The 12,756-nt window shown below is 40.1% G+C and overlaps 1 protein-coding gene across 2 annotated transcripts in view; it reads right to left on the bottom strand.

Annotated features, from left to right (window-relative positions):
• Positions 1-12,756, bottom strand: part of CDK13 (cyclin dependent kinase 13) — a 137,759-nt gene that overhangs the window by 53,948 nt on the left and 71,055 nt on the right. The gene's annotated exons all lie outside the window — the stretch shown is intronic.

A 12,756-nucleotide genomic window follows, 5' to 3' on the forward strand; every position in this document is an offset into this window, starting at 1 on the left:
GGTTGCAGTGAGCTGAGATCATGCCATTGCACTCCAGTCTGGACAACATGAGTGAAACTCGGTCTCAAAAAAAAAAAAAAAAAAAAAAAAAAAAAAAAGCAAATGAATCAGTTATCTAAATTTTTTTTTAGAGAACCATAAAAGTACTTTTAAAAAAACACAGAATTCCTTAATAATCTAAGAATAGAAAAAAAAGTTCCAACTAGGAATCAAGAAATAATTCATACCAAGAAGTAATAAATATGACTATGTAAAAATAAAAATCCTCTGCATGGCTAAAAATACTACAAGCAAAATTAACAGAATATAGCAACCTGGAAAAAAATTAGCTGCAACTTATACTGCAGAGTGATTATTAGTATCAACTACAGTCCAGGCACAGTGGCTCACACCTGTAATCCCAGTACTTTTGGGAGGGTGAGGCAGGTGGATCATTTGAGGTCAGGAGTTCAAGACCAGCCTGGCCAACATAGTTAAACTCTGTCTCTACTAAAAATACAAAAATTAGCCAGGCATGGTGGCTTATGCCTATAATCCCAGCTATTCAGGAGGCTGAGGCATGAGAATCACTTGAACACAGAAAATGGAGTTTGTAGTGAGCTGAGATCCTGCCACTGCACTCCTGCCTGGGTGACAAGAGACTCTGTCGCAAAAAAAAAAAAAAATTAGCCAGGCATGGTTGTGGGCGCCTGTGATTCTAGCTACTTGGGAGGCTGAGGCAGGCAAATTGCTTGAACCCGGGAGGCAGAGGTTGCAGTGAGTCGCAATTGTGCCACTGTGCTCCTGCACTCCAGCCTGGGCAACAAAGCAAGACTGTGTCTCTCTGTCTCTCTCTCTCTCTTCATATATATATATATACGTATGTATATAAAATAAAAACTCTCTAAATTAGGGGGAAAAAAGATCAACGACCTTACAAAACAGTGAGAAAAAGAGACAATTAGCTCATCTGAAAAAAGAGCAAAGTGCCCCTAAGTGAATGCAAAGTAGCTTAACTTTGCTCGTAATAAAAATTTATGGCCAGGCGCTGTGGCTCACGCCTACAATCCCAGCACTTTGGGAGGCTAAGCCGGGTGGATCACCTGAGGTCAGGAGATGAGACCAGACTAACCAACATGAAGAAATCCTGTTTCTGCTAAAAATACAAAATTAGCCAGACGGGGTGGTGCATGACTGTAATCCCAGCTACTCAGGAGGCTGAGGCAGGAGAACTGCTTCAACCCGGGAGGCAGAGGCTGCGGTAAGCCAGGATCATGCCATTGCACTCCAGCCTGGGCACAAGAATGAAACTCTGCCTCAAAATTAATTAATTAATTAATTTCCCAAACTAAAACTTGACCAAAATACTAAATTGACAAAAATCCAAAAGTAGAACTCCAGAGACTATTGACAAAGCTGTAAGAAACACTTTCATACATTGGTAGTGGAAACACACAAATACAAGCCCTCTGGAGAGAAATTTGGCAATATCTAGCTAAATCACATTCAGCATTTCCCTTCGACTTAACAATCCCAATTCTAGGAACTTGTACCAAAAATTCACTGGCCAAAATACAAAATGAAGTATGCAAAGGGCTATCCAATGCAGCATTATTTACACAATGAAAACATCTATCACTAGGAAACTAGCTGAATAAACTATAGTATATCCACACAGTGCAGTGCCTCTAAGCAATAAAATGAGAGAATGATTTTTGTCTACTTATATGGAGTAAACTTCAGCGTGTATGGTTAAATGAAAAGAAAAAGGTAGAGTAGAGCACTTAAAACATTGCTACCTTTTTTTTTATTAAAAAAAGGGGAAGGTGAATATGTACAAAAGAAACGTTGGAGGATGAAACAAACATTTAAAATAGTTACCCATGGGTAAGAGAGAGAACAAGAAAAAAGGAATGGAAGTGACACTATTCTGAATGTACCTGTTTTATAGTTTAGAGTTTGAAACCAAGTACACGTTTTATATAATTAAAATACATCATTAAATCAAAAAGGGGAAAAAAAAGCAATCCCTAAAAAACTGGAAACATATCCACATTTAGGTGGATTTATGTTTATCAAATTGGTTACATAAACTGTCTACAAAACAGTATACTGACTATATACAGCTGGGGGGTATATTTTTTAAGGACAAAAGGAATCACTTAGAAATCTTAAACTGCATTCAGTAGTCTTGTTGGCAATTAAAATTAGCATTGCTACTTCGAAATTATTACATGTATATGGTAGAACAAAACAAGCTATGTTAATATTTTAGGAACCAAGGCTTTTAGTTTACAAGAAAGATAAGGTCAAAGATGTATAAATCATGTACTCTGAAATTGAAATTGAAATCATTGACAGTAGCCAGCCTCCAAAAGGGTCCTGAATGATCCTCACTATCTGGCATCCATGCCATGCCACAGTGATTCAAGGATGGTCCGTGTGACCAACAGAATATCGGAGAGTGAATAATGTGACTTCCAAGACTAGGTCATGAAGACAATGCAGCATATCATTCAACCTGGGAGAAGCCAGCCGCCAAGGCTGTCAGGATATTTAAGCAACTTTGAGGAAGGCCCATGTAAAGAATAAGTGAGACCTCCCACCAAGAGAACAACTTGCCAGCCATGTGAGGGAGCCACCTTGGAAGTGGATTCTCCAACCCCAGTCAAGCCTTCTAATGACTACAACCCTAGCTAACATCTCATTGCAATCTTATGAGAGACCCCAAACCAAAACTGCCAAGCCAAGATGCTCCCAAATTTCTGCCCACAGAAACTTCAAGATATAGCAGCTTCCACCATAACCTTTTAAGTACAACTGTCAAATAATTGAATTTGTATCTAAATAAACTTCTGGATTTAATTACTATTTAAAGGAAATAAGAGGGATAGAAGAACAAGCTAACTAACACCTAAAGGAAGCATTTGGCCAAATTGAAAATGCAGTGTACTCTCCAATAAAAAAAAGGAATAAAATGTTTAAAAGGCAAGAATAGTTACTATAAATTATGAGACTTAAAATACTAATTAATCATGAATAACATGCACATCCTGTTTGCATGCAGGTTCAAACAAAGCAGCTATAAAAAACATTTTTGAGACAACTGGGTAAACGTGAATGTAGATCATTAGATGACATAAAATTATGGCTAATTTTGTTAACTATAAGGTCTCTTTTCTTTTTAAATATAACTACAATTTCATTATCTATTGTCTCTCTATAATCAAAGACTAACTTTTATAATACAATGAGCCTGAGATTCCCTTAAAAATAATCTAGGAGTTTTTTATTTTATTTTATTTTTTTTTATTTTATTTTTTTTTTTTGAGACGGAGTCTCGCGCTGTCACCCAGACTGGAGCGCAGTGTACAATCTCAGCTCACTGCAACCTCCGCCTCCCAGGTTCAGGTGATTCTCCTGCCTCAGCCTCCAGAGTAGCTGGGATTACAGGTGCCTGCCACCACACCTGGCTGATTTTTGTACTTTTGGTAGAGACAGGGTTTCACCATGTTGGCCAGGCTGGTCTCAAACTCCTGACCTCATTTACTTTTAGATGTTTGAATATTTTAGTAATAATGAGTCTTTTAAAAACGTAAATAAAATTTTAGAAGGTTTGAAATTATTAAATTAAGAGATAAATTTTATGTTCCTATATTTTAAAATTGGTTTTTACTTATCAAGGTTTTATATATATATATATGTATGTGTGTGTATCTGTATATATAATTTATTTATTTATTTAGAGACAGGGTCTCACTCTGTTGCCCAGGCTGGAGTGCAGTGGTACAATCTTGCCACCACTTCCTAGTCTCAAGCGCTCCTCCTCCTGCCTCAGCCACTCCAGTGGCGGGGACTAAAGGTGTATGCCACCATGATTGGCTAATTTCTGTAATTTTTTATACAGACGAGGTCTTACTATATCACCCAGGCTGGTCTCAAACTCCTGAGCTCAAGCCATCCTCCTGCCTTAGCTTCCCAAAGTGCTGGGCTTACAGGTGTAAGCCAAGGTTATATATTTACATAGTTTAAAGCAGTGATTCCCAACCTTTTTGGCATCAGGGACCAGTTTCATGGAAGACAATTTTTCCATGGACTAGGATGGGGGGATGGGTGGGTGGAGGGATGGTTCTGGGATGATTCAAGTGCATTACATTTCTTGTACACTTTATTTCTATTGTTATTACATTGTAACACATAACGAAATAATTATACAACTCACCATAATGTAGAATCAGTGGGAGCCCTGAGCTTGTTTTCCTACAACTAGATGGTCCCATGTGGGGGTGATGGGAGACAGTGACAGATCATCAGGCATTAGATTCTCATAAGAAGTACACAACCTAGATCCCTCACACACACAGTTCACAATAGGGTTTGTGCTCCTATGAGAATCTAATGCTGTCACTGATCTGACAGCAGGAAGAGCTCAGGCAGTTATGGGAGCTATAGGGAGCCACTGTAAATACAGATGAAGCTTCACTCGATCACCTGCCACTCACCTCCTGCTGTGTGTGGCCCAGTTCCTAATAAGCCACAGACCAGCACCTGTCCATGGCCCAGGGGCTGGGAAACCCTGGTTTAAGGCAATGGTTTTCAAACTGTGGGTCATGTAATCAACTGAATAAGTCATGATCTGTGTTTTTAAAAACATTTTTATATTACTTCATATTTTTCCTATATTGTATTTAAAATTAATAAAATCATATGTAATGTAGTGGTGGAACTATAACATGCCACATAAAATTTCATTATGGTAGGAAATTTGATATATATGCATATCCTTAGAAAAATATTAGTATCAAAACTCTAAGAGGAGTTTATCTGTGTGAACAGATAAGTGATTTTTACTTTCTCTTATGCTGCAATTTTCTAACTTTTTCTAAAAGAAGTACAATTTTAAGAAACATTATCAATTGTGCCTAATACTCAGATTAATAAGGGGAACAGCAAATAACCCAACTGAAAGTAAATGCCAATGTCCACAAATAAAGAATCCAGAGAGAAAATTACAATGTTAATAAATACATGTAAGATGCTCCATACCTCACCAGTTTTCAAGAAAGTACTAATCAAAGCAATGATGAGATACCATTCTCTTCTATCAGATTGACAACATTCAGTAATAGCCAAAGAAAGGATACTCACACACTGCTACGTTTGGGCAAAATAATCAGACAATATGTATTATTAAAAATACAAATATCCTTTGACTTAGCTATCTCACTTTTAAGAGTAAATGTAAAGAAATAACAGCAGTAGTATGCAAATATATATGTACAAGAATATTTTTAGCAGTACTATTTATAATGGAAAAAAGCTGAGAAAACCTGAATGTCCACCAATAAACAAAAGGTTGATTAAATCTAGTATATCCATACTGTAGTATATTATGCAGCTAGAGATATGTTATAATCTTTAATTTAAAAAGTAAATTATAGAAAAAAAAATTAGCCCTGGGGACTACCTGTTTCTGGTCTGGAATTTAAGGAGTTAAAAACTGCCATTCCACACTCAAAAGAAAAGAAACGGTGAAAAGCAACAACTCTTCTTAGAGCTATCATGGAAATTGGAGTCACAGGGCAAACCACTGCCCCCAAAATTAGAGAGAGGCAGGCAGGTACAGGATACAGAGAACCACAACTTACAACTGCAGAAACCTCCTTGGGAACCATTACCAAGGTAGGAAAGCCTAAACCAAGCTGGAGGCTCAGTGTGAACAAGTTTTAATTAAAAACTACAGCAGGACCCTGAGAGGCCTCCACATTTTGTCAGTTTTTAATAACCAGAAGTCCTCCAGATTATCATAGTGAAGATCAGAAAAAAATATATAGTTATAATGAAATATGCCCAGAGCATTCTGTCCTTAACAAGGCCCAACTTCAAGAGAAATTATTTATCAGAGCCTAACCTACCAGGGTTCCACCAAAGCCTTGCCAATCTAGAAGGGAAATATTCAACTCCAGAGCATTCTAGCCTTAGACTCAGGGTAATGAAATACCCAATATACCAGCATCCTCTAGCACTCCTGTCTCAGGGAAAAACCAAAACATTAGAAGTACTTTTGGAGACTACAGTCTAGGGGCACAGGTTCACTAAAAGACTGAGAACAAATCTTTAGGCTATAGAACAGTTCCCTCCCTCCACACCTTACCACTATATAAATACAGCTCCTGTATACTAAGTGGAGAATACAACTAAACAAACTGCACACTTCAGACCTTACTTAAGAAATTTCAGAGAAACCAAAAGACAACAGGGGAGACAAAAAGAACACTAGACGAAATTTTGGCCTCTGATACTTATAGGTACAGCAAAGAGAGAAGATAGCCTAACCTCTAGCCAGATAAACACAAAACCTTACACTAAAGGCATATTTACCTCAGTTCCTTCTATAAACCATGTACTACTTCTTTCAATGAAAAATTTAAAAGTATGCTAAAACACAGTTTGAAGAAACAAAGTAAGCATCAGAGTCAGACTTAGATACAGCAGAAATATTGGCATTATCAGACTACTAATTTTTTACTACTAATTTTTTTAAAAGCTCTAATTAATATTCCTAAAGCTCTAATGGAAAAAAGGTGAACAAAATGCAAAGGCAGAGAAATGGAAACTGTTAAGAATCAAAGGACAATGTTCAGGCCAGGCATGGTGGCTCACGCCTGTAACCCCAACGGGAAGCTGAGGTGGGTGCATCACCTGAGGTCAGGAGTTCGAGACCAGCCTGGCCAACATGGTGAGACCTCATCTCTACTAAAAATACAAAAATTAGTTGGACATGGTGGTTCACATGTATAATCCCAAGTACTCTATATGAGAAATATAACACAACTCTAGTGAAAGAAATCAATGGAATGAAGACAAATTCCATGCACATAGACTCTACATGGTCAAGATGTCAGTTCTTTCCCAACTTGAAATATCCTTTTAAAGCAATCCCAATCAAAATCCCAGTAAGTTATTGTGTGGATTATCAACAAATTGATTCTAACATTTATATAGATAATAAAAGACTCAGAGTAGCAAGAAAACATTGAATGAGAGCAAAAGTAGAGGGCTGATGCTACCCAACTTTAAGACTGACCATAAACCTACAGTAATTAATACAGTACGGTATCAGTGGGGGAAAAAAAAAACAGATAACTAGACTAACAAAACAGAATACAAAAGCTCAGAAATGCATCCTTTAAAAAAAATTAGTCAACTGATCTTTGACAAAGGAGTCAAAGCACTTCAATGGAGAAAGGATAGTCCTTTCAGCAAATGCTGCTGAAACAAGGGGACACTGACACATGAACAAAATGAATTTAGACACAAAACTTATACCTTTCACAAAAATTAACTCAAAACAGATCACATACTTAAGTGTAAACTGCAAAACTAAATTTCTAGAACACAGGAAAAAATCCAGGTGATCTTGGGTTTGGCAATGACTTTTTATATAAGACACCAAAATCACAATATGTGAAAAGAAGAAACTAATACGTTGGATAGTGTTAAAATGTAAAACTTCTGCTCTTTGGCAAGGTGCAGTGGCTCATGTCTATAATCCCAGCACTTGGGGAGAACAAGGTGTACAGATCGCTTGAACCCAGGAGATCGAGACCAGCCTGGGTAACATAGCAAAACCCTGTCTCTCCAAAAAATATTTTTTAAACCACACAAAAATTAGCCAGGTGCAGTGGCATGTGCCTTTAGTCCCAGCTACTCTGGAGGCTGAGGTGGGAAGACCGCTTGAGCCTGGGAGGAAGAGGTTGTAGTGAACCAAAGTCACACCACCGCACTCCAGGCCTGGATGACAAAACAAAACAACCGAAGAAAAACTTTTGCTCTTCAAAAGACACTGCTAAGAAAATGAAAAGACAAGTCAGACTGCGAGATTGGTATCTACTGGGCATGGTGGCTCAAGTCTATAATCCTAGCACTTTGGGAGGCCGAGGCAGGAGGATAACTTGAAGGCAGGAGTTGGGGACTAGCCTGCGCAACATAACAAGACCCCATTTCTCCAAATAATAATAACAACAATAATAAATTAGCTGAGCTTGGTGGTGTGTGCCTGTAGTCCTAGCTACTCAGGAGGCTGAGGCACGAGGATCACTTGAGACTAGGAGTTTGAGGCTGCAGTGAGCCATGACTGTGCCACCACACTCCAGCGTGGATGACAGAGTGAGATCGTCTCCAAAATAAAAGAAAGAAAAAAGAAAATAAAGAGCCCAATTAAAAAGAAGGCAAGGGCCGGGCGCGTGGCTCCAGCCTGTAATCCCAGCACTTTGGGAGGCCGAGGTGGGCGGATCACGAGGTCAGGAGATCGAGACCATCCTGGCTAACACGGTGAAACCCCGTCTCTACTAAAAAATACAAAAAACTAGCCGGGCAAGGTGGCACATGCTACTCGGGAGGCTGAGGCAGGAGAATGGCATAAACCCGGGAGGCAGAGCTTGCAGTGAGCTGAGATCTGGCCACTGCACTCCAGCCTGGGCAGCAGAGCGAGACTCCGTCTCAAAAAAAAAAAAAAAAGAAGGCAAAACATTTGAACAGATATCTCACCAAAGAAGATATACCAATGGCAAATAAGCAAATGAAAAAATGCTTAATATCATATTTTTCTTTTTTTCCTTTTTTTTGTTTTTTGAGATAGAGTCTCACTCTGTTGCCCAGGATGGAGTGCAGTGGCATGATCTTGGCTCACTGCAGCCTCTGCCTCCTAGGTTGAAGCAAATCTCCTGCCTCAGTCTCCCAAGTAGCGGGGACTGCAGGCACATGCCACCACGTCCAGTTAATTTTTGTATTTTTAGTAGTGACTGGGTTTCACCATGTTGGCCTGGCTGGTCTTGAATTCCTGACCTCAAGTGATCCACCCACCTTGGCCTCCCAAAGTGCTGGGATTACAGGCATGAGCCACCGCACCCAGCCTTAACATCATACTTCATCAGAGAATGTCAAATTAAAACAACAATGAGATACCACTACATATCTATTAGAATTGCAAAAATCCAAAACACTGACAACACCAAATGCTGGCAAAAATGTGAAACCACACAAACTTTCATTTACTGCTTATGCAGACAGTATGGAAGACAGTTTGGCAGTTTCTTAAAAGGTAAACATTCTCTTACCATATATAATCCATCAATCCCTGGTGTTTACCCAAAGGAGCTGAAACTTAACACAAAAACCTGCATATAAATATTTATTCATAACTGTCAAGACTTAGAAGTACCCAAAATATCCTTTAGTGGGTGAATGGTTCAACAAACTGTGGTACACCCATACAATGGAATATTTCGAGTAAAAAAAAGAACTGAGTTATCAAGTCACAGAAAGACAAGGAGGAACTTTAAAGCGCATACTGTTAAGTGAAAGAAGCCAATCTGAATATTCTACATATTGTATGATTCCAACTAGATGACTTTCTGGAAAAGGCAAAACTATGGATAAAGTTAAAAAAAAAAAATCAGTGGAAGAGTGCAGTAACTCATACCTATAATCCTAGCACTTTGGGAGGCCAAGGCAGGCGGGTCACTTGAGGTCAGGAGTTGCATACCAGCCTGGCCAACACTGCAAAACCCCATCTGTACTAAAAATACAAATTATCCAGGCATGGTGGTGCACACCTGTAATCCCAGCTGCTCAGGAGGCTGAGGTTGCAGTGAGCTGAGATGGCACCACTGTACTCCAGCCTGGGTGTCAGAGCAAGACTGTTTCAAAAAAAAAAAACAAAAACAAAAACCAGTGGTTACCAGAGTTGCAGGGGTGGGGAGTGATGAACACAGGACTTTTAAAGCAGAAAAAGTATTCTGCTGATTTTTGTGTCACTCTCAGATTCTCTGTGTCTTTGCATGCCAGACTGCCTGAATGACTGTTTCTCCTTCTCTCTCTCTCCATGCCCCCATATATATATACTTTTTTCTCTTTTAATTTCAATGGTGAGGTACTTCTGTTCTCTAGAAAAGATATAATGTATAGAGGCTACAACTACTTCCACTGAAATACTCTCCCCACATAGTTAGCACTGAAAAGAGATGCTACTAACGCTTTTGAGACTGCTAAACATGGGTTAGAAAGAATCACAGCAAAAGGGGTAGGGGGTGCAATGAAAGACAGCCAGATAGAACCAAGAAGTGACCCTGAGTGTCCTCATCCACTACTTCAGACAGTAAGACTCTAATTTAGGCCAGACACGGTGACTCATGCCTGTAATCCCAGTACTTTGGGAGGCCAAGGCGGGCGTTTATCACAACGTCAGGAGTTCGAGACCAGCCTGGCCAGCATAGTTAAACTCCATCTCCACTAAAACTACAAAAAATTAGCAGGGCATGGTGGTGCAAGCCTGTAGTCCCAGCTACTCAGGAGGCTGAGGCAGGAGAATCGCTTGAACCTGGGAGGCAGAGGCTGTGGTGAGCCAAGATTGTGGCACTGCACTCCAGCCTGGGCAACAGAGCGAGACTCTGTCTCAAGAAAAAAAAAAAAAAAAAAAAAATCTTTTCTCTCTCTCTTTCCCCCTATACATATATATGTGTGTGTATATATGTGTGCGTGTATATATATGTACGGGGGGAGAGACAGAGAGAGAAAGGGAGACTTGATCAAATTGGAGGTTAGGGTCATTGGTCCCCCACACTGTTGAAACCCCATGTTCACCTTTTGACTCCCTCAAAACTTAATTATTAACAGCCTACTGTTTTGTTTTTTTTGTTTTTTTTTTTTGAGATGGAGTCTCGCTCTGTCGCCCAGGCTGGAGTGCAGTGGCCAGATCTCAGCTCACTGCAAGCTCCGCCTACCAGGTTTATGCCATTCTCCTGCCTCAGCCTCCCGAGTAGCTGGGACTACAGGTGCCCGCCACCTCACCCAGCTAGTTTTTTTGTATTTTTTTTAGTAGAGACGGGGTTTCACCATGTTAGCCAGGATGGTCTTGATCTCCCGACCTCGTGATCCGCCCGTCTCGGCCTCCCAAAGTGCTGGGATTACAGGCTTGAGCCACCGTGCCCGGCCAATAGCCTACTGTTGACCAGAAGCCTTCCCAAAGACAGTTAAGACACAGACTAGCATCTACATATATTTTATGTAATTTTATGTATTCACGAGACACCATTTTCTTATTTATTTATTTTTTTTTTTTTTGAGACCGTCTCGCTCTGTCACCAGGTCGGAGTGCAATGGTGCAATCTCAGCTCACTGCAACCTCCGCCTCCCGGGTTCAAGCAATTCTCCTGCCTCAGCCTCTTGAGTAACTGAGACTACAGGTGCATGCCACCACGCCCAGCTAATTTTTGTATTTTTAGTAGAGGTGGGGTTTCAACATGTTGGCCAGGATGATCTCGATCTCTTGACCTTGTGATCCACCCACCTCAGCCTCCCAAAGTGCTGAGATTATGGGGGTTAGCCACTGCACCCAGCCTAAATTTTTACTTTTTCTTCGGACAGTCTTGCTGTCACCTAGGCTGGTGTGCAGTGGCATGATCTCGGCTCACTGCAACTTCTGCCTCCCAATTCAAGTGATTCTCCTGCCTCAGCCTCCCAAGCAGCTGGGACTACAGGTGTCCACCACCACACCAGGCTGATTTTTGTATTTTTTGGTAAAGATGGGGTTTCGCCATGTTGGCCAGGCTGGCCTTGAACTCCTGGCCTCAAGCGATCCACTTGCCTCGGCCTCCCAAAGTGCTGGGATTACAGGTGTGAGCCACCACGCCCAGCCTTTTTCTTAATTTTCTAAAATTCTAGGCTACATGGTTCATCTGAGTTTTCTCAAATCGTTGCAAATCTCCAAAAAAATATTTTCCAATATATTTATTTTTAAAATCTGCATATAAGTGAACCCATGCAGCTCAAACCCATCTTGTTCATGGGTCAACCATATATCTAATATATTTTTCCATTTCTGTTTCCCTTTTTTTTTTAATGTAGTACAAATGATACATACTAAGCTGTTAACACTGGATTTGGCAAAAAGGGGCAAGAGAAAATGGGAAATTACTTTTTTTCTTTATGTATATTTGCATTATTACATATATTTTATAATATTTTATATATATATATTTGCATTACTATCGTCATAGTAAACTCATTTATACTTCTTACAGAGGAACTTTATTTTGAAAGGAAAAATATTAAGGAATTTATAGTTAAAAAGTCCCTAAAATACAAGAGATTTATATTCAATAAAAGTTGGAAACAATAAGTTCTAAACTCACAGGCAAAGCAAATAAGACTCAGTGAGACTACCACCAGGGGAATAAATAATTGTGTTATTTGCATTTCTGATCCTTTTCATTGAGTAGATCGTTAAGTATCTGCCCCACCAACAGGTCTGTAAAAACCCTGGTAAAAAGTCAACTCAGGCTTGGTATGGTGGCTCGCACCTGTAATCCCAGCACTTTGGGAGGCCAAGGCGGGCAGATCACGAGGTCAAGAGATTAAGACCATCCTGGCCAATGTGGTGAAACCCGTCTCTACTAATACAAAATTAGCTGGGTGTGGTAGCATGCGCCTGTAGTCCTAGCTACTTGGGAGTCTGGGGCAGAAGAATTGCTTGAACCCAGGAGGCAGAGGTTGCAGTGAGCCGAGATCGTGCCACTGCACTCCAGCCTGGCGACAGAGCAAGACACTATCTCAAAAAAAAAAAAGTCAACTCAAGCATCTGAGATCCTGGGAATCACAAAGGATCTGACATCTACCTGGTGAACGCCCCCCCCAACCCCCATCAACGAGAGAACAACCTTCTGCTGCTGGGGCACTCTAAGACCATACTGAACCTCCCTAATCCACACTTATTTA

The sequence above is a fragment of the Chlorocebus sabaeus genome, chromosome 21, assembly GCF_047675955.1.
Source record: "Chlorocebus sabaeus isolate Y175 chromosome 21, mChlSab1.0.hap1, whole genome shotgun sequence".
Lineage (NCBI taxonomy): Eukaryota > Metazoa > Chordata > Mammalia > Primates > Cercopithecidae > Chlorocebus > Chlorocebus sabaeus.